This window comes from Choloepus didactylus, chromosome 15 (genome assembly GCF_015220235.1).
Source record: "Choloepus didactylus isolate mChoDid1 chromosome 15, mChoDid1.pri, whole genome shotgun sequence".
Classification (NCBI taxonomy): Eukaryota; Metazoa; Chordata; class Mammalia; order Pilosa; family Megalonychidae; genus Choloepus; species Choloepus didactylus.
The window spans coordinates 41,466,711-41,494,555 of record NC_051321.1 but is presented as its reverse complement, the minus strand read 5'-3'; the positions used below and the strand labels follow the sequence as shown (position 1 = coordinate 41,494,555).

The following is a 27,845-nucleotide window of genomic DNA, read 5'->3' as shown; positions in this document are numbered from 1 at the left end:
CAGTCTCTAAGGCCGCCTTTTTAAGCTAGGCGCGAAGCCCTCGGGCCCTTTAGGAAAACCCACCCAGGAGGAGGAGCCCGCTCTCCGACTCTACCACCCTGAAATGGGAGCGGCGCAGGGCCGCGAGGGGTTTGGGCAGCCCGGGGAAGGGAAAAAGAGCAGGGACGGGGGCGTCCACGGGCTCCCTCAGAGCTGTGGTCCAGGACTCCGGAGGGGAAGACGCCGCGGGCTCCCTTTCGCACCCTGTTTTTTTCGCGCTCCTTCACTGGCCTCCCCCGAGCCCGCATCCATCCCTTCCTGCACTGCCACCCAAACGCGAATCCCACCCCCGCCGCCCCCAGGTGACTCTGGCGGGCCTTGGTGCCCAGCCCCGCCCGCCAGCACCGGGCCTGGAAGGGCCCGCTTCCTCCTCGCCGCAGTCGTGCAGGTAAGCGCCGCTCGCGGAATCCCAAACCAACTTGAGTCGACCCTGAACCTTTTTGCTGCTAAAAACATTGCTGAATTCCGCCCAAGATTTAACCTGCAGAGAGCCTGTTGCCCAAGAATCCTGAACGTAACTCAGGAGGCCTGAGTTTAAGCTCAGCCTCTCTGCCATCTTGGATTTTATTTAATTTTTAAAGTTCTGTATCCCCTTTGGTTTAAAAATATATATATGTATTTCATTCCCCTTTTAACTGATTTTTTTTTTTTTAAAGAATATACATTAAATTACAATGGAGTGCTGTTTTTAGAGTGCCCTGGTGAAAAGATTCTTATGCCCTAACTCTGGAGGGAATGGGGGTGAGTAGATAAGTGAATGGTGTGTTTGTGACTGATTTCTAGGGGTAAAAATAGGTAGTCTTGGAGCTCTCTGCCTGAGCTTTGAACCAACAGTTCTGAAGCTGACCCCTTGCCAGATACTAAACACTAACTAATTGAGTGGTTGATGGGCCTGACAGGACCTGACTGCTGAGAAGACTTTTCCTCACAGTTTAGGAGAACCATGAGTTAAGCGGAAGGTATCTGCTCTACAGAAAGGAAAATTCATCACCAGCAAATGCTGATGAACATTCAACTTTAAAAGTGAGACTTGGTGGTTTTTTGTTAGACCCTTAACACATGTATTTCTAGTGAAACAATATTCACTTAACACTCCCAAACTGGAAAATTTTTAAATCGTCTGTTTCAACTAACTGTTCTGCTAAATAGGCTATTGATAGAGTAATGGGGTGAGGGGAGTGCAAATTGATGGGTCCTAAGGCTGTTCAAAGGATAAATGGCTAGAGTGTTGCTATTTACTGGAACAGATAACAGAGAATTATCCTTATTCTGTAAATTCCCTTTTTTACAGAATACTTGGGAAATGCAGGTGTTCTGGATAGTTGAATGATTCTCATTAACCAAGGACTATTGCAGCTGCCACTCCACCTTTCAAATAATTAAAATACAGTTTGAAATTTGAGGCATTTATTTAAAAATCCATATGGAAGAAATATTCAATTGGAAGCATTTTAGGACTTTGTGCCTATAGGCCTTAAGACCCTCACTTTTTTTAAATGAATGCATATAACATACATATAGAAAAGTGCACAAATCATAAATGTACAGCTTGCTGGACTTTCACCAAGTGATCACACCCTTATAATTAGCATTCAGGTCAGAAATAGAACATTCACCCAGGAGTCCCCTTCATGCCCTTTGTAGTCACTAAACCCTACCATTACCTTGATTACTAACACCATGGATTAGTTTTAGCAAGACACTTCTTTTGGGCACCTACCATATACCAGCTTACCTCATTTTATATAAACCTCACAACATCCTTAAGGCCTGTAGTATGGTTTCCATTTTTCAGACAAAAAAACTAAAGCAATAGATCAACTGCCATATAAACCCTGGGTCCTCTGACTCACAAGAAGTGTTTTCCCCACTGTCCATTATAGAGTATTATGAGGGGAATAAAATTCTGAGTTTTGGCATTGTTTGTATTTAGATAAAGAGGATTTTGCTATAACTGCACCTACACTCATCTCAACATGTAATTCTGACCCATTGAGAGTCAGTGCAAGTCATGTCATTTTCTTCTTTGCTTTTATTGGTCAAACTTTTTTGGTTAAGAACTGGGCTGAACTAGTGAGTTTCAGGGAAACACTCCAACTTGTCACCTTCAGTGCAGGCCTAAAGTAGAGCAGCCCTATACCAGATGAGACTCTCTTAGAGGGAAGATAAACGCTCTGGGCAAGTCTTAGTTCCAAAGGTGAGGAGTTGTCTTACATGGCTGGTCTCTCTTTTCAAAAGACAGGGCCCTAAAAATAGTAGATTTATAGACAGCTTTATCAGACTGGATAAAAAGGCAAAACCTAACTGTATGCTGGCTATAAGAAATTCACTTTAAATCTAAAGACACAGGTTAAAGTAAAAGTATACAAAATATATAACATTAATCATAAGAAAGTTGGAGTGGATATATTAATTTAAGACAAAGTAACTTTGGAAATAGAACTATTACCAGTGATAAAGAAGAACATTTCTTAATGATAAAGAGGTCATTTCATCAAGAGGACATAACAATCTAAAATATGTATATATCTAACGGTAGAACTTAAAAATACACCAAGAAAAAACTGATAGAACTGAAGAGACATAGATAATCTGTAGAGTCTGTAATAAGAGTTGAAACTGTCAACACTCAGTATTTGACAGAACAAGTTGACAGAAAATCAATAGGGATATAGATGACTTAAGATTTAACACTATCAACCAATTTGACCTAATTGATATTTATAAAACATTCTATTGAACAATTGCAGAATACACATTTTCAAATGTGCGTGGAACATTCACCAAAAATAACTATCATCTGAGCAATAATGCAAGACTCAATACATTAAAAATTATATACATATATACATACATTTCCTAGTTCTGGCCACAGAAAAACACAAAGTAATGACTACACAGTAGCATTAGGCACCCCTGGTGTCTGGACTGTTTAGATTATAGTCTTTAAATATTCTCCACTAAAAGGAATCAGTTTACCTTGGAGAAATGAGTAAATTTAGGTCTGGGGCAGAAAATGTACAGTGTGAGCCTGGGATATCTTGTGCCAGAAAGTAAGTACTCAGAGTATGATGAGACCATTTCAGAAGGACAGAGGAATCAGTTTGAAGGGGCTCCCACGGACTTACAGATGGGAAATTTTGAGCATCAAAAAGAATGATTCTATTTGGGGTGATGAAAAAGATTTGGAAATAGTGGTAATGAATGCACAACATTGTAGATGTAAGTAATGCCACTGGATTGTACCCTTAAAATGGCAAATTTTACATTATATATATGCATATATGCTGTATATAACAAAAATATGTTATATATTTTATCACAATAAAAATTTTAAAGGTAAATAACTAAAAAATTAAAATTATGACCATGGGGGGAGGGGTGGGTGGGTGGAATAATGATTATTGATGGAAACAGTGAATATATAAAAATCTACGAACTCATAATGATAGTTTCATACAGAGAAAAAGGAAAAAAACAAAAACAAAACAAATCAAGTAAATCCAGACAAAACCAAAAGCAACCACTGGTCACCAACTCATTACTCTTAAAACTGGTAAATAATAGTAAAGAATTAAGTATTAAGAAAAGAAAAACAACAGGTCCTTCTGATCAATTTTATTACTCATACTTAAAACCAAAATATTCTTCATCCAGGTTCAAGTGTTTGTGGTTGAATGTGTACATCTACAAAAAATCTCTTTGTTTTTCAATATTATTTTCAATTATCTCATCAATAGTAAGAAAACAAACACAACTCCAATACACACCCTCTAGAATGACTAAAATCTAAAAGACTGAAAATACCAAGCATTGATAGAAGTGTAAAGTGGCGCTACTACTCTGGAAAAATTTGTTTTAAAAAAGCTGAATGTATTTATCTTAGCTTATCATGTGGCTATGACAAACATCACACATTAGTTTGGCTTCAAACAATTGAAATTTATTGGCTCATGGGTTCAGAAGCTAGAAGTCCAACATTTTGGCATCAGTGAAACCATACTTTCTCCCTGAAAATTATGGCATTCTGGTGCTGGCTGGCAATCCTTGGGTTCCTTGGCTTTCCTGTCACAGGGCAATATCCTCTTCTTCCTCATCTGGGTTCTTGCTGACTTCCAGCTCCTTGTCATGGCTTTCTCTGTGTCTGTATGTCTTCTGCTTAAAAGGACTCCAGTAATCTGGATTAAGGCCTACCCTAATACATTTGGGCCACATCTTAACTAAAAATAACACCTTCAACAGGTCTATTTACAATGGGTTCACACCCACAGGAATTCAGATTAAAGACTTTTTGGGGGATGGGTGGGTGGGTTGGTTATATAGCTCTGTCTACCACAGTATGTATATCCCATGTCCCAGCCTTTTCATGCCTAGGAGTACACTCAACAGAAGTATGTAGTTCAGCTTAGGGCAAATGTGAAGTGCAGGGACCTGTCTTTTCTGATCCTCTGTGGAGCTCGGGAGCCCTGGAGTCACCTTCTTTTCCTGGGTTCATGCTTGCTTGTGGCCTTAGAAATTCCTCCATTTACAGTTTACAGGAGTTCAAATGCCTCCTCAACTCCCTTTGAAATACACTTTCACCTCCTCCTGGGTGCTCTCTCCTATGACAATGCAGGTAGTTCTTTCCCCAGGCTGCTTCAACTAAATTTGTTTTTACACTGCTTTAACTGTCTGCAGGCTGCTTGTCTGTCCTCAGGATGAATTCTTAGAGGGTGAGCTGGAGACAAGCTTACTTGAGACTTCCAGTGGATGGATTCACTCTGCCTTTCAGGCACCCCACTGTGCATGTAGGGCTTATTCTGCTTCCTCTGGAACAAGGCCAGAGACCCATAATGGAAGCACAGGCTGGTTCCACACCACACAAGGGATGAGTTGAGAAAGTGAATAGCAAGGGAACCATGAGCATTGCCTACCAATTTTTTAGGCTGCTTTTTCTTGATTTGGCATTTGCCTAGTTACTGCAACCCTTTAACTGTTTTATGTAGTTTTGAGGAAGATGACTCTGCTGATTTTTGCCAGTTGTTCAAAGATCCTATAGAGGGATAGCACCCTGGAGCATCTTACACTGCTATCTTGGTTGACCAGAACCTGTGTTTTTTGGTCTATAGCAATCTAGGATTCTTATGTTTTCTTAGTGGTTAGACCCTTTTTTCATTATATCATGTCCCTTTCTTTCTCTGGCAGTTTTCTTTGCTCTCAAGTCCATTTTATTGGATATTTTTCAATAAAAATACAATTTTATTGAAATATATTCACATACCATACAATCATCCAAAGTGTACATTTATTCACAGTATCATCATATAGTTGTGCATTCATCACCACAATCAATTTTTGAACATTTTCATTACTCCAAAAAATAAAAATAATAATAAAAATAAAAGTAAAAACACCCAAAACATCCCAAACCCTTTTTCCCTCTCTATTATACCTTTACTTTTATGTTCCCATTTTTCTACTCATTTGTCCATAGACTGGGTAAAGGGAGTGTGTGGACCATAAGGTTTTCCCAATCATACATTCATACCTTATAAACTATATAGTTATACTGTTGTCTTTAAGCATCAAGGATACTGGATTGCATTTCAACAGTTTCAGATATTTCCTTCCAGCTATTCTAATAAACTAAAACTAAAAAGGGATATCTATGTAATGCATAAAAGTTACCTCCCAAATGACCTTTTGACTCCATTTGAAATCAGCCACTGAAACGTTGTTTCATTTCTCTCCCCCCTTTTGGTCAAGAAGACTTGCTCAATCCCATGATGCCAGCATCCCCAGGAGTCATGTCCCACTTTTCCAGTGAGATTTACACCCCTGGGAGTCATGTCCCACCTAGAGGAGAGGGCAGTGAATATGCCTGCTGAATTGGCTTAGAGATAGAGGCCATACCTGAGCAATAACAGAGGTTCTCTAGGGGTGACTCTCAGGCACAATTAAAAGTAGGCTTAGCCACTCCTTTGCAGAAACAAGCTTCATAAAGGCAAGCCCCAAGATCGAGGGCTTGGCCTACTACACTGGTAGTCCCCAGTGCTTGTGAGAATATAGGAATTCCCAGTTAGGGAATCAGTTTATCAGATATTAATTTAACCACTCCTGCTTTCTTTTGATTAATATTTCATAATATTTCTTTTCCATCCTTTTGCTTTCAAATTGCCTATATCACTATATTTGAAGTGAGTTTCTCATAAACAATATCAAATTGGGGTCATGTTTATTAACTCACTCTACCAATCTCTGCCATTTACTTGGTGTAATTAGACCATTCATATTTAATGTAATCATTGATATGTCAGGGCTTAAGTTTGCCATCTTGTGTTTGTCTTCCTGTGGGTTACTTAAACATTTTCTAGAATTCCATTTTGATTTATCAATAGGGTATCTGCATGGTTACTGTAGACACTGTACATATATATATCACAGTCTATTCATGTAATCATTTTACCACATTTTACCCACTCCCATTTCTAATGTAATTGTCTTCAATATTTCCTCTATATACATTTAGAACCATATCAGGCAATGTTCTAATTTTTGCTTCAACTGTCAAACATAAATGAGAAGACTCAAGAGAAGAAAAGTCTATTGTGTTTAGCCATATTTTTTCCTACTATATTATTTCTTCCTGTTGTTCCAAGATTCCTTCTTTGATCATTTCTTTCTGGCAGCAAGTTGTCTCAGTTTCCCTTCATCTGAGTATGTCTTGATTTCCCCCTTATTTGAAGTCTGCTTTTTCTTTTTTTTAATTCAATTTTATTGAGATATATTCCCATATCATACAGTCATCCAAAGTGTACAATCAGTTGTTCACAGTACTATCATATAGTTGAATATTTATCACCCCAATCTATTTTTTGAACATTTTCCTTGTACCAGAAAAAGTGAAACTAAGAATAGAAACTAAAATTAAAGAACACCCAAAACACCCCCCCCCCGCCAGTTTTCATTTAGTTTTTTGTCCCCATTATTCTACTCATCCATCCATACACTGGATAAAGGGAGTGTGATCCATAAGGCTTCCACAATCACACTGTCACCTCTTGTAAACTACATTGTTATACAATCATCTTCAAGAGTCAAGGCTACTGGGTTGGAGTTTGATAGTTTCAGGTATTTACTTCTAGCTGTTCCAATACATTAGAAGTTAAAAAGGGTTATCTGTACAGTGCATAAGAATGCCCACCAGAGTAGCCTCTCAACTCCATTTGGAATCTCTCAGCCACTGAAACTTTAATTTTGTTTCATTTTGCATCCCCCTTTTGGTTGAGAAGATGTTCTCAATCCCACGATGTTGGGTCCAGATTCATCCCCTGGAGTCATATTCCATGTTGATAGGGAGGTTTACATCCCTGGGAGTCAGGTCTCATGTAGTGGGGAGGGCAATGAGTTCACCTGCTGAGTTGGCTTAGCTAGAGAGAGAGGGCGATATCTGAGCAACGAAGAGGTACTTGGGGAGACTGTCAGGCACAATTACAAGCAGATTTAGCCTCTCCTTGGCAGTGGCGAGCTTCGTAAGGGCAAGTCCCGTGACAGAGGGCTTGGCACATCAAACCGCCAGTCCTCAGTGTTTGTGAGAACATCAGCAACAATCCAGGTGAGAAAGCCCAGCATCTCTGCATTTTCCCCCAGCTCCTCATGGGGGCCCAGCAAATGTATTTTTATTCTCTGTCCAAATTGTTTGGGATGTGTCGTTATTTCACACTAACCTACGCAAACCTACCAGGTCTTACTTCCTATTAAAAGTTCTATGTAATTATGGTATTTGAACGAACTGTGTGAGTTAAACTGTTTAGGAAATATAGATCTTGTACCAGCTAAACATTTCTTCCCTTGGTCTCACATGGAATTTGAAGTTTTAAAACACAGTCAGTTTTGTCCCTTACCCTTTGGCCTGATTTGCCCTAGTCCCAACCACATCTGCTTCATTCATATCTTTAGTTGAAGTCTGGATTCTTTTTCAGCTTTTTTAACGGTTGCTATATGTGCTAATACTGACATTCATATCTGCCGAGTTCTAGCTCTGAGTTTCAAGTATCACACACATACTCAAAGTTCCAGGGTTCGATCAGGTTATACACAAAGGGAGCAGCATCTTGGAATCTGGAGATAGCCATTACGATTCAGGAATAGATGTGACTGCTGTAAGAGCTTACAATCTAGGGACTGTTACAATAAGCATTCCCCTGATAAGCTGTGCTCTAAGGTTCAATTCTGAGTTTACACATTGTAGTTAGTCCATATTGGTGAGGCATTATGGTGTTTGCCTTTGTTTCTGGCATAGTTCACTCAAAATACTGTCTACAGATTCCATTCACCTCATTGCACGTCTAACAGCTTCACTCCTTCTCACAGTAGCTCAATATTTCATTGTATGCACACACCACAATTCCCCATGCTGTTCCTCAGTCAATGAACCCTCCACCTCCACCCACTGCAAATCATGTATATTCTCTCCATAAACACTGGTGTGCAAATGTCCATTCACATCCCTGTTCTCAGATCCTCCAAGTAAATGCCCCCCTAATGAGTTGCAGGACCTTATGGCACCCACATGCTTAGCTTCGCATGGAACCACCCCCACTATCCTCCAGAAAGGCTATACCATTCTACCTCCACATATTCACTGTTGGTGGGAATGTAGAATAGTGCAACCACTCTGGAAGACAGTGTGGCAGTTCCTCAGGAAGCTAAGTATAGATTTGCCATATGACCCAGCTATTACATTATTAGGTATATACTCAGAGGAACTGAAAGTTAAGACATGAACAGACATTTGTAAACCAATGTTTATCACGGCATTATTCACAATAGCCAAGAGATGGAAACAACCCAAATGTCCATCAACGGACAAGTGGATAAACTACAGTACATACACACGATGGAATATTATGCAGCTGTAAGACAGAACAAAGACATGGAACATATAATAACATGGATGAATCTTGAGGATATTATGTTGAGTAAAGTTAGCCAGAAACAAAAGGACAGATACTGTATGGTCTCATTAATATGAACTAACATTAATGAGTGTTCTAGTTTGCTAATGCTGCTGGAATGCAAAACACCAGAGATGGATTGGCTTTTATAAAAGGAGGTTTATTTGGTTACACAGTTACAGTCTTAAGGCCATAAAGTGTCCAAGGTAACACATCAGCAATTGGGTACCTTCACTGGAGGATGGCCAGTGGTGTCCGGAAAACCTCTGTTAGCTGGGAAGGCCCGTGGCTGGCGTCTGCTCCAAAGTTCTGGTTTCAAAATGGCTTTCTCCCAGGGCATTTCTCTCTAGGCTGCAGTTCCTCAAAAATGTCATTCGTAGTTGCACTTGTGTTATTTGTCCTCTCTTAGCTTCTCCGGAGCAAAAGTCTGCTTTCAAAGGCCATCTCCTCTCTCAGTTCCAGTGCACTCCTCAAAGTGTCCCTCTTGGCTGTAGCTCCTCTTCAAAATGTCACTCACAGCTGCACCAAGTTCCTTCTGTTTGTCACCTCATTTATATGGCTCCACTGATTTAATTTAGACCCACCCTGAATGGGTGAGGTAACACGTCCATGGAAATTATCCAATTAGAGTCATCACCCACAGTTGGGTGGGGTGCATCTCCAGAAACAACCCAATCCAAATGTTCCAACTTAATCCCCACCAATATGTCTGCCCTCATAAGATTGCATCAAAGAACATGGCTTTTTCTGGGGGACATAATATATACAAACCAGCACAATGAACAAACCTTGAGAGTTAAAAGCTGATAACACAGGTACCAGGAGATAGAAAGAGGGTAAAGATTGGGCATTTGATGCTGAAGAACTACAGAATGTTCAGCAGGCTTGATTGTATAGACCCAGAAATTCATAGCATAATGTTGTGTGATGGTAGCACAATATTGTAACTACACTGTACAAAGATGGCCATGAATAAGGAAGGCTGAAAGAGGTGGGCTAGGAACACCTGAAGTAAAGGTAGAAGATAAAGACTGGGACTGTTCAACTTAGCAAAAACTGTAGTGGTCAATGATTGTGACTAAATGTACAAATATAAAACTGTTCTTGCATGTAGGAGAACAAATGAATGTCAACCATGCAGAGTGTTGGAAAGGTGATGGTAGTGGGGAAAAAATACAATCAAAGCAAACTGGAGTCTATGTTCAACAGTAACATTGTAATATGCTTCCTTTAAATGTAACAAAGAGAATATACCAAAGCTAAATAAGTATGAGAGGGGATATAAGGGAGGGATATGGGATTCTTGGTAGTGGTGGTGGTGTCTGGCCCTGCTATTATATTGTATTGTATGATATTTTATTTTTCTTTTTATTATCTTTTTTATTATGCATTTAAAACTTTTTTTTCTGTAGTAATCAATATGTTCAAGTGCTGACTGTGGTGATAAATGCACAACTGAAGTATCCTTTTTAAGACAAACAATTGTCTTTAGAAAGTATGCTTTTTAAGAAAAACAATTGTCTAAAAAAAGCATACTTTTTTTTAGACAAATCTGGGTTGAAAGGTATTTTGGCACTTTAAATGATGCAGTGTCCTTTCTTTCTGGCCTCTGTGGATTTTGATGAGAAATCTGTCATTATTCAAATTTTTTTTTCTTCTAGAGGTAAAGTGTCACTTTTCTCTTGTTGCTTTCAAGATTTTTTGTCTTTAGTCCTCAAAAGTTTGATTACATTGTGTCTTTGTATTGATGCATTAGAGAATATCCTGATTGGGGTTCACTCATCATCTTGACTCTATAGACTGTCTTTTACCAAATTTGGGGAGTTTAAGCTATTATTTCTTTAAGTACTTTTTCAGCTCCCCCCTTTTTCTCCTGTCTTTCCATGACTCCATAGACAGAAATGTTAGATTTTTTGTTACAGTTCTACAGATTCGTGAGATTCTGTTCATTTTTTTACTAGTCTATTTTGTCTCTGTTTTTTTAGACTGGGTAATTTTTATTGTTCTGTCTTCAAGCTTACTGACTCTTTTCTCTGTCTCTTTTATTCTGCTGTTAAACATATCCACTGAGAGTTCTTATTTTGTTTGTTGTATTTTTCAGTTCTAGAAATTTCGATTTGGTTCTTTTTTACATCTTCCATTTATTGGCTGATACTTTGTTTCTTTGCTGAAACTTTCTTGTGTGTAGCATGAGATTTTTAATTTTTGTGCTGTACTAAAATAAAGTTCTGAGGGCAGTAATAAAACATTCCAAGTTCTCCCTTCTATCTTTATTGATTTTCAAGATTTTGCACGGAAAACTCCTTGGGGGCTATGCAACAGCAATTGCATCACACTGTTTTTAAGACTTCAAGTTTCAAAACCAAATTGTTAAAAAAAATATATAGTTCCTGATTTGAGTTAGATACAGAGACAAAAAATAGCACATATCTGAAGTTACAGAGTCTACAAATGATGGCAATATTTTCCTTGGGAGAATAGTTTTGTTGGTGTATATATTTTAAATACTCAAAAAGGCTCAACCTCAAACAGTAATAAAGACAAGCAAAAGTAATTTAACCCTTAAAATAAATATTCAGAAAATCCTGTTTGTACATACAAGTGAAAGAATATGTAACACTTTCACACCAAAAATAATAATAATTTGTTCATATAAACAGCTGAAATCTGTTCCAGCCCATATATCCCCAGTAAATAAGGAGGAGGCACAGATACAAATTACTACTATGGTTCACCGTCTTACAGCCTTTTTGTACTGGGACACTATTGCCATCAATATTTGTCTGGTTATATTTATTAAAATTTTTTAATTTCTTTTTTTTCTTTTCTTTCTTACTTTTAGTCCTTTGGCATATGTGATGGCTTTTAACAATCTTTAAGTTTTTCTTTGCTCGAGTATTTCAGAAGTGAAAGGACATTAAAGCAAGTATGAGATGTAGGTAACCTTTCTGTGGGCCATTTTTGGCTATGATCATCTTTAACGTTCCTAGTCCTCCACAGGTGCTCTGTCTTTGTTGTAAATTGCAAGAAGAGTCTTTTCTGCTCATCTGGTAATGAATGAACCATTTCCAGAACTCCCTAATCAGAACAGAGTCCTTGGTATAGCCACCATCGTATTCTATAGTTTCTCTGAGTGCTTGGAAATCTAAATTCTGGCTTCTACAAATAAACAATTCAGTTTCTTTGGGACTGAATAAGTACTTAAAAGGAGATACATTGGTTACCATTTGAAAACCTCTCCGAAAGGCCTTGAATTGTTTTCCTGCTGATTTATTGAGAAGGTAGTCAGAATAGAGACTGACAAACTCTTCCTGTTTTCACTTGTAACTGGAATTTTATCATTTTCCTTTAGATCATATATCATTTGATTACCAAAAAGATCTATCTGCAATATCTGGAAAGTGATCATCATATCATCTTCCATATTTCCTTCACACACCAATATATCTTTTAAACTCTGATATAGAACTGGGTGAGAGTCTCCTAAGTCACAAAAAGTTCCTTTTATCCCCATTAGCTTCCTGTAGACAACCATGGGAAAATGTATAGCCATGTTATAGTTACTGTAAATAGCCAGACCTAGTACTGTGCCAATCAGAGTAAACTGATCCTCAGTTTCAGAAGAAGATGGATTAAACCAGAACAATTTTGAAGATTCATCATATTTGAACATACCAATATCTGGGTTAAAGATTTCCTCCAAAACCAGCTGAAAAAATTCTTTGGAAACATCCTGGTTCTTCTTCAAATTCCACATACAACTGTTTTTTTCTAGTCTGCAGGAGTTTCCATAGAAATCCTCTCTAGCCAGAAGAGTGCATCATCTATGATATGAGTATGTTTGACTTTGAGTCTCAAATTCGGGTTCAACTGCTATCCTTGAACTAAACTGTAGGGAACAGTGATTCTGCATTCACTGTACATGCAAATTCTATTGTCATAATCCCAAATTCTTTGTGACAACATTCAATATAAAGGGACACATCATAAAACAGAATTTGTTTTCTGTCTCTACTTTGAAAAAAGTATGTTCTTTATCCATTTCTAGAACATCATTTAGTGGTTCATCAATAAACTCTTCAAAAGGGTAAGTGGTTTTGAACATTCCAGAGTTTTAACAACAAGTGCAGTTTCCAGTGGGTCTACCTGAGGACCTTTCTTGTTTCTTCTTTCCTCTCCAATAACTCCTTAAGTGTCAATTCACTGGACTCAGGGATGAGCTCTTCATCATCTTCTTTACTGTGATTTGTATCCACTTCCCCTCCAACTACATTTGCATAGTAAACCATTTTCAGAGGCTTTCTATTTTATTTATTTACTTCAGGTGTGTTCAGAATTGCTCATTGACATATTTTTACGAAGTAACTGTAAGATAATTCTAAAATCTCTATTATCTTGGTATTGGAATTCTATTCCCTTTTAAAATTCAGTTTGAATCTTCCTCAGTCTTGGCATGACAAGTGAGTTTTCCATTGAAACCTGAACATTTTGGGTATTATGAAAATCTCTGGGTCTTATTTAAAACTTTTGTTTTAGCTGGCTTCCTCTGAGACTGCTCTGGCAGGGGAAATGGGGTGCCTGGTCATTACTTCCAGATGGTGATAGAAGTCCAGGCTCCCCACATAGTCTCTGTTGTTAGATTGGGGGGCAGGCCTCACTACTGTCTGGCAGGGAAGAAAGCCCTGACACTCTATTTGGCCTTCTCTGATACCACGCTGGGTTGATGGACCTCATACAGCCTGGTGAAGATGGGAGTCTAGGCTCCTTACTCAGCTTCTCTCAAACTACACTGGCAGGGATCTGGGGCACCTTGGTATATAGCCAGGAGAGGATGGAAATCTCTGCTCCATAGTTGGCCTTGTTGTTGTGTGTAGGGATGGGGCCTCAGTTCTTTTCTGTGGTATTTGGCTGGGAGAGTGGTTATTGTCTAAAATTTTCTGTCTTGCTAGATGCCCCTTTCCTGATCCTTTGGCTAGAGAGAGCAGGCTTTTTTTTTTTTTTTTTTTGGTCTCTGCCTGTTGACATTTCTGGTTGCTGCTTTTTTCAGTTCTAAGTCTAGGATATATGAGGCAAAAAGAAAATCCTGTTACACAAGTACCAATGTCCCTAGTTACTCTTCCCTTTCTTCACCTTTCAGAGTCATCTTATATTTGTTTCATACATAACATCCAGGGTTTTTAGTTGTATTTGGCAGGAAGAAAAGGGAAAACACATCTACTTCATCTTCTGAAAGGTGGAAGTAAGTGTGATTGGTTTTTACTCTACACCATTATCATGCCTGAAAGTAAGTATTGTGTGTGTATGCATATGCATGTGCACATGCTTTACAGAAGAATTTTGTTTAATAGCTGGATGTGTAGGGAAGGCAAGCTCACATCTGATTCCTTTGTGTATATGTGCACATATACTGAGTTGAAGCAGATGAGGGAAAAAGGCAAGCTGAGGGATGGGTTTTTGTACAGCCAACTTGCAGCTGGAAATTGCCATTCACTTTGAGAGAAACCTGTATTGAAAGAAAGTTGAAAGACAGGGCTTTGGCAGTACTCATCTGCAGAAGCCTGGCATTCCTCAGACCAGACATATCTGTCATCTGCAGCAATGACTCCAGCTCTCCCTGTTCTTCTACTAGCCTCCTGTCCAGGATAGGCAAAACAGAATATGAAGGTCTGAGAGGTAGGGCCGGGAGGGGATATTTGAGGTAAGAGTTATCTCTGATAATACCAACAGAAGTGCTTTACTGTTTTTTACTTCCCTTATTGCATGGTCTTGAACACTGTTAGCAGACATTTCTGGAAGAAAAAAAGTCTGCATCTTAAATGTCAGAGCTGGAAGGTATATTGGATATCATTTAGGACATTCTTTCTCAAAATCTGACCACCTATGTTAGAATCATTTGAGAGGGCTTTGTCAATGTACCACTGAACTGTTGAAAGAAGATCTCTGGGCCAGGTTCTGATTACTGTGTTCTTTTTGTTTGTTTATTTAACATTTTTATTGTAAAAACTACTTTAAACAAATGTACACTTCAATGGTTTATCACAAAGCTAACACTGATATGATCATCACTCAAGGCAAAAAAATAGAATACTGCCAGTATTCTGGCAGCTCCCTCCCTTGTGCTTTCATCTTCCTCCACCCTCCTCCCCAAAGGTAACACTAGCCTGACTTTTATGGCAATCACTTTCTTGATTTGCTTTCTCATTTTTACTACTTAGGCAATGTACTTCTAAATATTATACTATAGATTTTCCTGCCATACTGTATATATTCTTTTGTGTTTGGCATCTTTCATTCAACAGTGTTTGTGAGATTTATCTATGTTGTTGCATGTAGCTGCCATTTATTTGTTTCCATTCCATTACCATGATTATAATACAATTTATCCTATATTTTAATGTTGGTGGATTTTTTTCCTCCAGTCTTAGGCTGTTATGAATAACGCTGCTACAAATATTTGGTTATATGTCTTTGGTGTACATTTGCATTCATTTTATATTCATAGCATATACCTAGAAGTAGAATTGGTAGGTCATAGGGTATGTGTATGAGACTTGCTATTGCCCCCCATTCTCATCAATACCTGGTGCTGTCAGGTTTTTAAGATTTAGCCTGTCCAGTGGGTGTGTATGATATGTAGTTTGTGTTTTCTTGTGAGGTTTTTTTTTTTCCAAGTAGAAACCTGGTACTTTTAAAATCAAAGTATAGCAAATACTCTCCTCTCCCCTCAGTCATTATTCTTCCCCAAAGGTAACCACTGTCTAACTATTCTAGTTGGTATTCCATGATAGATCATTGTGGTATTCATTTCCATTTCCCTGATTTCTAATGAAGTTGAGTTATTTGTACTATTCTTGATCTCAAAGGCTGTTTGATTGTTATTGAGGTGTTTGTTTCTTAGTTTGTGTTTTGTAGATTCCCTTTTCTCAGAGGAAATGAGTTCCTTTCTATTCCTAGGTGGCTAAGAATTGTAGTTGTTTTCATTTGTAAATCATGAATGGTTGTTAAATTATATCAAGTGCTTTATTTTACCTAATGGGATCATAAAATTTTCTGCATAATTCAATTAATGTGGTAAAGTGCATTTTTTAAAAGTTAAGCTTTGCATCTATTCCTGGAAAAATTCCCAATCAGTTATGAGTTAGGAGACTGTGATGGTTAGCTTCATGTGTCAACTTGGCCAGGTGACGGTACCCAGATGTCTGATCAAGCAAGCACTGGCGTAACCATTACTGCAAGGACATTTGTGGCTGGTTAACAAACTAGAAGGCTGATTTATTAAATCATCAGTCAATTGGCTGCAGCTGTGACTGATTACATCCACGAAGGGTGTGTCTTCTACAATGAGAGAATGCAATCAGCTGGATTTAATCCAATCAGTCGAAGACTTTTAAGCGAGACAGATAGAGGACCTTCACTTCTTCTTCAGCTAACCAGCAAAGCGTTTCCTGAGGCGTTCTTTGAAGTTACCAGTTCGCTTCCTGAGGAGTTCATTGAACATATTAATTGAAGTTGCCAGTTGGCTGCCTGAGGAGTTCATTGAACATCTTCGTTGGAGTTGCCAGTTTGATAACTGCCCTACGAAATTTGGCCTTGTATATCCCCACAGTTGCATGAGACACTTTTATAAATCTTATATTTATAGATAGCTATTGTTGATTCTGTTTCCCTAGAGAACCCCAACTAATACAACTTGATACCAGAGGTGGTTCTTGAGAAACACAATCTTAAAATGGGCTTTTACAATTGGTTTTCTACTCTGATTAGATTCAAAGGCACTAATGACTCCATTTCCAATAATCAAGATGGCACTGACAGTCCATGGCGTGAGCTGGCAATGGAAATATGCAAAATATCACCAATTGAGTCTCCTAATCATACTCTTGTACGAAGCAAGGCTCTGGGTGACAGTGTCTTTGACACCTTAGCAGAGTGTTGCAGAGTTAAGAGGTATAATGATGTTGGCTGGTTGCTGTTAGATATGCTGGATAAAGTTATAAGAGAAAGGGACAAGGTAAAGGTTTCCAATTTAAAACTTAAGTATCATATGACAGATGTAAACATTTCTCTGCGTGCCCTGAAAGAAAATCTTATTTCCTGTTGCCGCAGACTTGAGATTTCTGAAAACCAAACCCAGAGTCTCATTGTGCGAGTAGCAGATTTACAACATAAACTAAAATCTCAACCTCGCAGGGTGTCTGCTGTTAAAGGAAAGGCATTGATTGGAAAATAATGGGACCCTGAAACTTGGGATGGGGACATATGGATTGATAATAATAGAAGTTGAGGACATTGGAACCCTGGATTCTGCTGAGTCTTTGTTAGATATACCTGTAGTGGTTTGTCCTGAAGAAACAGCCCCCTCACCTCTAGTCTGCCCTGAGGAAACAGCTTCCCAACCTCCAGTCTGCCCTGAGAAGCCTGCCACCCAACCTCCACCTAAAGAGATTAACCCTTCAGTGCCTGCTAAAACTGTAATCACCTCCCCTGATGAAGCAGCCCTCACTCCTCTACCTGGAGAGATTAGTCCTGTTTCACGAGATGAAACTGCTACAGAATGTTCTGAGGTAAATGGCTTGAGGGATACTTCTAATTCTTTTAATGACCAACTCCACGACCAGTGTTTCCTTCAAGACCTACAACTAAAGTCCAACAGGCCCCGAAGGGTGAGGCACAAACTGTGACCCATGAGGAAGTATGCTATACTCCAAAAGAACTGTATGAGTTTTCCAACCTATTCAGACAGAAATCAGGGGAATATGTGTAGGAGTGGATATTAAGGGTGTGGGATAATGGAAGAAGGAACATAAAGTTGGATCAGGCTGAATTTACTGATATGGGCCCACTAAGCAGAGATTCTGCATTCGATGTTATAGCTAGAGGGGTTAGAAAGGGCATTAACAGTATATTTGGGTGGTTGGCTGAAACATGGATCAAGAGGTGGCCAGCATTACCTGAGGTTGAAATGCCAGAATTGCCCTGGTATAATGTAGAGGAGGGGATTCAAAGGCTTAGAAAGAGTGAAATGTTAGAGAGGATTTATCATGGAAGACCTGCTCACACACCCCTGGAATGTCCAGAGGACAGACACACCTTTTACCGGGACTGTGAGGAATAAATTTGTGAGACTAGCTCCATCATCCCTGAAGAGCTCTGTAGTCACCCTTCTCTGTAGGTCAGGTATAACAGTGGGAACTGCTGTCACTGAGCTGGAACCCTTAAACACAATGGGGATAATCGGATCCCAAGTTGGCAGAAGCCACGTGGCAGCAGTTAATCATTAAAGACAAGGAGGGCATGGCTACCATAATGGAAAACAAGCTCAAGACAGCAGTCAAAATAATCTGACTCAAAGAGACTTATGGCGTTGTCTGTTAGATCATGGAGTACCTAGCAGTAAAACAGATGGGCAGTCTACTAAATTCTTGTTTGAGCTGTATAAGCAGAAGAATTCTAGGTCAAGTGAACAAAAGTCTACCTTGAATTACAAAAGCAGAGAGTCACAGCCCCTTAATCAATTCCCAGACTTGAGACAGTTTACAGATCCAGAGTCCCTTGAATGAGGGGAAGGCCAGGTACCCTTGGGGAAGGACCCTGTTACACTGCAAAAAATTTATACTGTTACAGAAATGAGGACTATGATGGCATGAATATCTCCTTGTTTTGTTATGAGTATGTTTGTATTTGTCTGTAAAGCAAATATCTTTGCTTTCTTCTCTGTCCTATCCCCTTATCATATGACACAAGCTGTATTGTTCATTTTGCAGTATTTAAGTTAAAGGAAATCAGTTTTAAGAGTTATGTCACCCAAGGACTTGCACCCTATTCTGGAGAGATTTATTGCATTTCCAGTTGTACTCAGGACAGTGGAGTATTGTTAGGCAAAATATATGTCTGTTATTGTTTTCTACTTGGAGATAAAGAATGGTTTAACATGATGTGTATAACTGCGAAGTTGACAAAGGGTAGACTGTGATGGTTAGGTTCATGTGTCAGCTCGGCCAGGTGATAGTACCCAGGTGTCTGGGCAAGCAAGCACTGGCCTAACCATTACTGCAAGGACATTTGTGGCTGGTTAGTAAACCAGAAGGCTGGTTTATTAAATCATCAGTCAATTGGCTGCAGTTGTGACTGATTACATCCACAATGAGAGAATGCAGTCAGCTGGATTTAATCCAATTAACCAAAAACTTTTAAGTGAGATAGACAGAGGACCTTCACTTCTTCTTTGGCTAACCAGTGAAGTGTTTCCTGAGGAGTTCATCGAAGTTGCCATTTTGTTTCCTGAGGAGTTCATCACACATGTTCATTGAAGATGCCAGGTTGCTGCCTGAGTAGTTCATCAGACATCTTCATTGGAGTTGCCAGTTTGCTGCTTGCCCTATGGAATTTGGACTCGTGCATCCCCATTGTTGCGTGAGACACTTTTATAAATCTTATATTAATAGGTATCACTTGTTGATTCTGTTTCCCTAGAGAAAGCTAACTAATACAGAGACTTAAATAATTTCACTGGATTTGGCTTGTTACTACATTATATATGATTTATGAATCTATGTTTATGATAATGTCCTGAAATTTTCATTTCCCGTAATGTCCTTGTCAATTTTGGTATCAAGGTTAGTCTGGGCTTCATGAAACAAGGTAGAGAGTATTCCCTCTTCTTCAGTTCCCCAGAAGAATTTGTGTAATACTGCTATTTCTTCCTTATAAATCAAATTCTCCAGTAAAGCCCTAGGACTGGAGTTTGCTTATGGGAGGAGGATGTGTTGCTTTCACTATTTAAATAAACTTAATTGAGGTATAATTTACATGTAATTAAATTACCACCATACCACCCAACCAAGAACCACCCTAATCAAGAGATATACTATTTTCATTACCCCCCAAATTCCCTTGTGTCCCTATATAATCCATTTACTCATCCCACCCCCAACAATCAATGATCTACTTTCTGTCACTATAGATTGATTTGGCCCACTCTTGAACTTCATATAAAGGGTACCTTATATCTTTTATGTCTAGCTTTTACTTAGCATCAAATTTGAAATTCATCCATGATGTCCTGTGTATCAGTTATTGCCTTACAATGTTCCACTGTATAGATATATCATAATTAGTTTATCCCTTCACTCATTGATAGGCATTTTGTTTTTTTTCCTCAGTTTTGAATAAAGCTGCCAACAACATTTGTATATAAGTCTTATTGTGTATGTTTTTAATTTGTCTTGAGGAAATACTAAGAAATGGTATATGGTAAGTGTATGTTTAAATTTATGAGAAAGTGTCAAATGGTTTTCAAAAGTGAATTTACCACCTAAAGTTTCCCCTTTTAACCACATTCAAATATATAACTCACTCAATAGAACCTTTGAACAATTTAACCATTAAATCCCTATTCCCTACTACCCACCCCACCCAGGTCCTGGTAACCTATATTCTAGTTTCTGACTCACTGAATTTGATTATTCTAATTATTTAATAAAAGTGAGAATATACAGTATTTGTCCTTTTGTGTCTTCAAGGTTCATCCATGTTGTCACACGTATGAAGTTTTATAGTTCTGATTCTTATATTTAGGTCTGATCCATGCTGAGTTAATTTTTGTATCTGGTAATGAGAGTTGTATGCAGATATCCAGTTTTTTCACTACCATTTGTTAAAGAGACTATTCTTTCCCAATTGAGTGGACTTCGCACCCTTGTTAAAAATCATTTGGCCATAAATGTGGGGGTTGATTTCTGAACATCCCTTAGATTTTGATATATTGTATTCTCATTATTGACTTCCAAATATTTTTAAGTTTCCCTTGGGATTTCATCTCTGACCCGTTATTTAGAAGTATGTTGTTTAAATTACAAATAGTTGAGGTTTTCTACATATCTTTTTTTTTTAAACTCTATTTATCAAAAAAATTTAAAAAAAAACTTTTCAACCAAAACGAAGTAATAAGAAAAATAACCTAAAATAACTACATTGCTTGCATGTTCCTTCCATACCCCATGAAAATTAACAAACCAATCATTCCTGAGCATTCCCATAACATTAAGATTACCCTCCATAACTTATCTGTTCTTATTAGATTATCATTCCCCCTTTACTAGTTGCTGTCTTCTCTAGGTCCCCTACATTCTATGATATAAAACATTTATTTTATATTTTTCACAGAATTCACCTTAGTGGTAACATACGATTATCTTTCTTTTTGTGTCTGGCTTATTTCACTCAGCATTATGTCTTCAAGGTTCACTCATGTTGTCATGTTTCACGACCTCAGTCCTTATTGCCACATAGAATTTCATCGTGTGTATATACCACATTTTGTTTATCCACTCATCTGTTGAAGAACATTTGGATTGTTTCCATCTCTTGGCAATTGTGAACAATGCCGTGAACACTGGTGTGCAAATATCTGTTTGTGTCACTGCTTTCAGATCTTCTGGATGTATATCAAGAAGTGAAATTGCTGGATCGAAAGGTAACTCGATATCTAGTTTTCTAAAGAACTACCAGACTGTCCTCCAGGGTGGCTGTACCATTATACAGTCCCACCAGCCATGAATAAGAATTCCAATTTCTCCACATCCTCTCCAGCATTTGTAGTTTCCTGTTGCAGCCATTCTAATTGGTGTGAGATGATATCTCCTTGTGGTCTTGATTTGAATCTCCCAAATAGCTAGTGAAGATGAATATTTTTTTCTTGTGTTTTTTAGCCATTTATATTTCCTCTTCAGAAAAATGTCTTTTCATATCTTTTGCTCATTTTATAATTGGGATATTTGTACTATTGTGGCTGAGTTGTAGGATTTCTTTATATATGCAAGATATCAGTCTTTGATCAGATACATGGTTTCCAAATATTTTTTCCCATTGAGTTGGTTGCCTCTTCACCTTTTTGACAAATTCCTTTGAGGTAGAGAAGCTTTTAAGTTTGAGGAGTTCCCGTTTATCTATTTTTTCTTTCATTGCTTGTGCTTTGGGTGTAAGGTCTAAGAAGCAACCTCCTAATATGAGGTCTAGGAGTTTTATGGTACTGTCTCTTATATTGAGGTCTTTGATCCACTTTGAGTTAATTTTTGTGTAGGGTGTGAGGTAGGGGTCTTCTTTCATTCTTTTGGATATGGATATTCAGCTCTCCCACCCCCATTTGTTGAAGAGACTGATATGTCCCAGTTCATTGGTTTTGGGGGCCTTATCAAAGATCAGTCAACCGTAGATTTGAGGGTCTGTCTCTGAATTCTCAGTTTGATTCCATTGATCAGTATGTCTATCTTTGCGCAAGTACCATGCTGTTTTGACTACTGTGGCTTTATTATAAGCTCTAAGTCAGGAAGTGTAAGTCCTCCTGCTTCGTTTTTCTCTTTTTAGAATGTTTTAAGCAATTTGAGGCATTTTCCCTTCCAAATAAATTTGATAGCTAGCTTTTCAAAATCTGCAAAGTAGGTTGTTGGAATGTTGATTGGAATTGCATTGAATCTGTAGATGAGTTTGGGTAGAACTGATATCGTAATAACATTTAGCCTTCCTATCCGTGAACACAGAATATTTTTCCATTTTTTTAGGTCCCCTTCTATTTCTTTTAGTAAAGTTATGTAATTTTCTATGTACAGGTCTTTTACATCCTTGGGTAAGTAAAGGTTAGGTACTTGATTTTTTTTAGTTGCTATTGAGAATGGAATCTTTTTCTTGAGTGTCTTTTGAGTTAGGTCATTTCTAGTGTATAGGAACATTACTGATTTATGTGTATTAATCTTGTATCCTACTATTTTGCTAAATTTGTTTCTTAGCTCAAGTAACTGTGTCATCGATTTCTCATGGTTTTCCAAATATAAGATCATATCATCTGCAAATAATGACAGTTTAACTTCTTCCTTTCCAATTTGGATGCCTTTTATTTCTTTATCTTGCCAGATTGCTCTGGCCAACACTTCTAACACAATGTTGAATAACAGGGGTGAAAATGGGCATCCTTGTCTCACTCCTTACGCTGCCTGGGATGAACCCACTAGGTCATTGTGTATGATTTTTTTTTCATATTTCTTTGAATTTGATTTGCAAGTATTTTATTGAGAATTTTTGCGTCTATATTCATGAGGGAGAATTTGCTGAGAAAAGAGTTTTTAATTCTACAATTATAACCTTGGCTTTGTCTATTACTGCTTTCATTTCTATCAGGTTTTGCTTCAACTATTTTGGAAGTTCTTTTATTAGATACATACACATTTGGGAATGTCTTCTTGGCAAACTGATCCTTTAATTGTGAGATATCACTCTTTATCTCTGGTAATATTTCTTTTCCTGAAATCAACTTTGACACTAACATAGACACTCCTGTTTTCTTAGGATTAGTGTTTATGTAGTGTACCTTTTCCCAGTTGCTTTGTTGAGGACCACAATTAAAATGTTAATTGCATGGATTCTCTAATGAATTGCCGTTGGTGGTCTAGGGGGTTTCTCTCAGGCTGGTGGGATCCTGAACACCTCTGGGCCCTGTAATTGTTTTTGCTTGAGTCTCCCTCTGTGTGTGCACACTAAAGACCCAATTTGGGTCTCCTATAAGGATTTCTGGACCTCTTTCTCTGCATAGCTCCCAACTCTGGTACTCTGTCTTGAAAATTGTAGCTGCTGCAGCCTTCCTGAAGTCTGTTTCCTTAACTCAATAAAACCTCCCTTGTTTCTTCGGTTTTCTCTTGCTGACCCATGGCCTGAAAAGTGCCTCCAGGCAGAAAACTGGGCAATCATAGGGTTCAAATTATTTGTTTTCCTTCCTTTAAAGAACATAGCTCTGTGCTGTTTGTTGTACAGTATCTGGAAACAGTTGTTTTATATATTTTAACTAGTTTTCTAGTATAACAAGAAGTTAAATCTAGTACTAGTTACTCAGTCCTGGCTTGCAGCGTAAGACTGCGGGAAGGTTTATAATTAAATTTATTAAATAATTATAACACTATTTATCATTAGTATTTGTTGTTCCATCAGTTTTGGTTGAAGGAATTTGTTCATCTAAATTTTCTAGTGTATTGATATAACATCATTTATGATATCTTATATTTTAAAATTTAAAGTATAAGACACATTCAGAAAGGTATACAGGTAAATAAATTTTCACAAATGGACCTTCCCACGTAATTACCACCTACAATAAAAAGTAGAACAGTAGTTGCAACTTTCTCATGTTCTTTTTCAATTAATAACCTATTATTCTTTTCCAGAGTTAACTACTATCCTGACTTCTAATACCACAGTTTGGTTTTTCCTTTTTTTGAACTTTATATAAGTTGAATGATAAGAGTACATATTATTTTGTTTCTGGTTTCTTATGCTCAAAGTCTCCTATTATCTTGTAAAATTCTGATGCCTTCTCTTTTTTTATTAATCAGTCTATGACGTATTCAGTTCATTAGGTGTTTATAAGCCATTAGTCTTAAAAAACAACTTTTGGCTCTGTTGTTCCTCTCAATTGTATCTTTGATTTCTATTTAGTTATTTTATCTCATATTTCTATACTTCTACTTTCTTGTTTTAACTTACTATTCTTTTCCTATACATCTTCAGGTAGATTTTATAATATTGATTTCAGCCTTTCTTCTTTTCTATATATGTATTTAAGGTTATGCACGCCCCTCTAAGCATTGTGTAAGCAGTATTATGCAAATTTTGATACATAATTTCATCATTACTTAAATAAAATGTTTTCTAATTTTCATTGTATGTATTCTTTTTTTTTTTTCTTTACTAAAGAAGTTGCAGGTTTAAAGAACAGTCATGCATAAAATCCAGGATTCCCACACACTACCATGCCACCAACACCTATTGGTGTGGAATATTTGTTACTAGTGATAATACATGTTTATAATTGTACTACTAACTAAAGTCCTTGGTTTATCTTCAGATTCACTGTTTATATACTGTAGATTGATGAATTAAAAAAAAAATTATCCCCATATATGTAATCTAACATATCCCCCTTTAATCAAATTCAGGTACATATTTTGGTGCTGTTAATTGGGTTCACAATGCTTTCCTACCATCACCACCATCCATTACCAAAACAGTTGCATCATTCCAAATAGAATCCCTGTACATTTTAAGCCTAAACTTACCATTCCCTATCCCTACCCTGTCCCCTGGATTCTAGATTCTGGTTCTGTGAACTTGGTTATTCTAATTATTTCATAACAGATCATATAATATTTGTCCTCTTGTGTCTGGCTTATTTCACTCAACATGATGTCTTCAGGATTCATTCATGTTGTCACATGCCTAAACTTCGTTCCCTTTTACAGTTGAATAACATTCCATTGTATGTATGTACCACATTTTCTTTATCCAATATTCATCGGTTGATGGATAATTGTGAATAATGCCACTATGAACATCAGTGTGCAAGTAACTGTTTCAACTCTTTTGGGTACATACCTAGTATTGGGATTGCCTATGGTAATTCTATATTTAACTTTCTGATGAACTGCCAAACTGTCTCTCACAGCGGCTGCATCATTTTACATTCCCACCAGCAATGAATGAGTGTTACTGTTTCTCTGCATCATGTTCAACACTTGTACTTTTCCGTTTTTTTTAATAGTAACCTCCCAGTAGGTGTGAAATGGTTTCTCATTGTGGTTTTCATTTGTATTTCCCTGATGGCTAACAATGCTGAGCATCTTTTCATGTGCTTATTGGCCATTTGTATATCTTCTTTGAAGAGCGGTCTATTCAATCCTTTTGCCCCTTTTAAATTGGGTTGTTTGTTGATGACTGAAGGATTTCTTTATATATTCTGAATATTAAATCTTTATTGGATATGTGGCTTCCAGAAGTTTTTTCCCACTGTGTAGGTTGTAGTTAGGGTTAGGGTTAGGGCATAAAAACTTTTAATTTTGATGAGGCCACATTTATCTACTTTTTCTTTTGTTGTTTGTGCTTTGAGTGTAAAGTGGAACAAACCACTGCCTAACACAAAGTTCTAATACAAGGAAGATGCTTCTCTATGTTAACTTCTAGGAGTTTGATAGTTCTAGCTCTTATATGTAGGCATTTGATCCATTTTCAGTTGATTTTTGTGTAAGGTGAGTTTGGGGGTCTTCCTTCTTTCTTTTGCAAGTAGAGATCCAGTTCTCCCAGCACCGCTGTTGAGGAGACTACTCTTTCCCAATCGAGCAGACTTGGCCCCCTTATCAAAAATCATTTGGCCATCCATAAATGTGAGGGTTGATTTTTGAGCTCTCAATTCGATTCCCTTGGTCGATATCTGTCCTTGTGCCAGTACCATGCAGTTTTGGTTACTGCGGCTTTGTAAAAAGTTTTCAGATCAGTTACTGGTGAGTCATCCAACTAAATTCTTATTTTTCAAGATGGCTTTGCCTGTTTGGGGCTACTTACACTTCCATATAAATTTGATGATTGGCTTTTCCATTTCTGAAAAGAAGGTTGTTGGAAATTTTGATTGGGATTATGCTTTGAATCAGTAAATACCTTTGGGTAGGACTGACGTTTAACAATATTTAGTCTTCCTATCCAGGAACATGGAATTTTCTTCCGTTTGTTTGGGTCTTCTTTGATTTCTTTTGGCCAAAATTTTTTAATTTTCTGCATACAAATCCTTTATATCCTCAGGTTTATTCCTAGATGTTTGATTATTTTAGTTGCTATTGTAAATGGAAATGTTTTCTTGATTTCTTCTTCTGATTGTTAAGTACTAGTATGTAGAATAACTACTGATTTGGGGTGTTTATCTGGTACTCTACTACTTTGCTGAATTCAATTAGCTTTAGTTTTGTTTTAGATTTTCCAGGATTTTTTGTATACAGTATCATGTCATCTGCAAATAGGGAAAGTTTTACTTCTTCCTTTCCTATTGCACGCCTTTTCTTTCTTTTCTTTGCCTAATTGCTCTGGCAAGAACCTCCAATACAATGTTGAATAATAGGTGACAGTAGGCACCCTTTTCTTGTTTGTGATCTAAGAGGGGAAGCTTTCAGTCTTTCACTGAAAAATCCACAGTATATTAGCTGTGGATTTTTCATATATGCCCTATATAAATGTTGAGGAAGTTAACTTGCATTCCTAGTTTTCTAAAAAAATTTTTTTTAATCAAGAATGGGTGCTGGAGTTTGTCAGATGCCTTTTCTGCATCAATTGAGATGATCATGTGGTTTTTTAACTTCATTCTGTTAATGTGGTGTATTACATTGGTTGATTTTCTTATGTTGTACCACCCGTGCACAGCAGGGAGAAATCTCACCTGATCATGATGTATAATTCTTTTAATATGATTTTGGATTTTGTTTGCTAGTATTTTATTGAGGATTTCTGCATCTAAATTCATAAGAGACATTGGTCTGTAATTTTCGTTTTTGTGATATCCTCGTCTGTCTCTGATATGAGGGTGACTTTGGCCTCATTGAACGAATTGTGGAGTGTTCCCTCCTTCAATTTTTTTTGAAGGGTTTGAGCAGAATTGGATTTAACCTTTCTTACGACATCTGGTCCTGGGTCTTTGTTTGTTGGGAGGTTTTTATTACTTAATCTTTTTACTAGTAATAGATTTGTTGAGAACTTCTATTTCTTCTTGATTCAATGTAAGTTGTTTGTGTGTTTCTAAGAATTTGTCTATTTCATCTAAGTTGTCTTACTGGTGTAAAGTTGTTCATAGTATCCCCTTATAGTCTTTTTTATTTTGGTAGAGGTATTTTCTTTGCCAGTCTAGCTAAAAGTTTGTCAATTTTATTGATCTTTTCAAAGAACAAATTCTTGCTTTTGTTGATTCACTATATTGTTTTTTTCCTTCTCTATCTCCTCACCAGTCTTTGTTATTTCCTACCTTCTGCTTCCTTTGAGTTTCCTTGGCTCTTCATTTTCTAGTTCTCCCAT

The 27,845-nt window shown here is 37.5% G+C and overlaps 1 pseudogene; it reads right to left on the bottom strand.

The window, feature by feature from the left end:
- Positions 1–20: 20 nt before the first annotated feature.
- Positions 21–27,845, bottom strand: LOC119509885 (annotated as a pseudogene).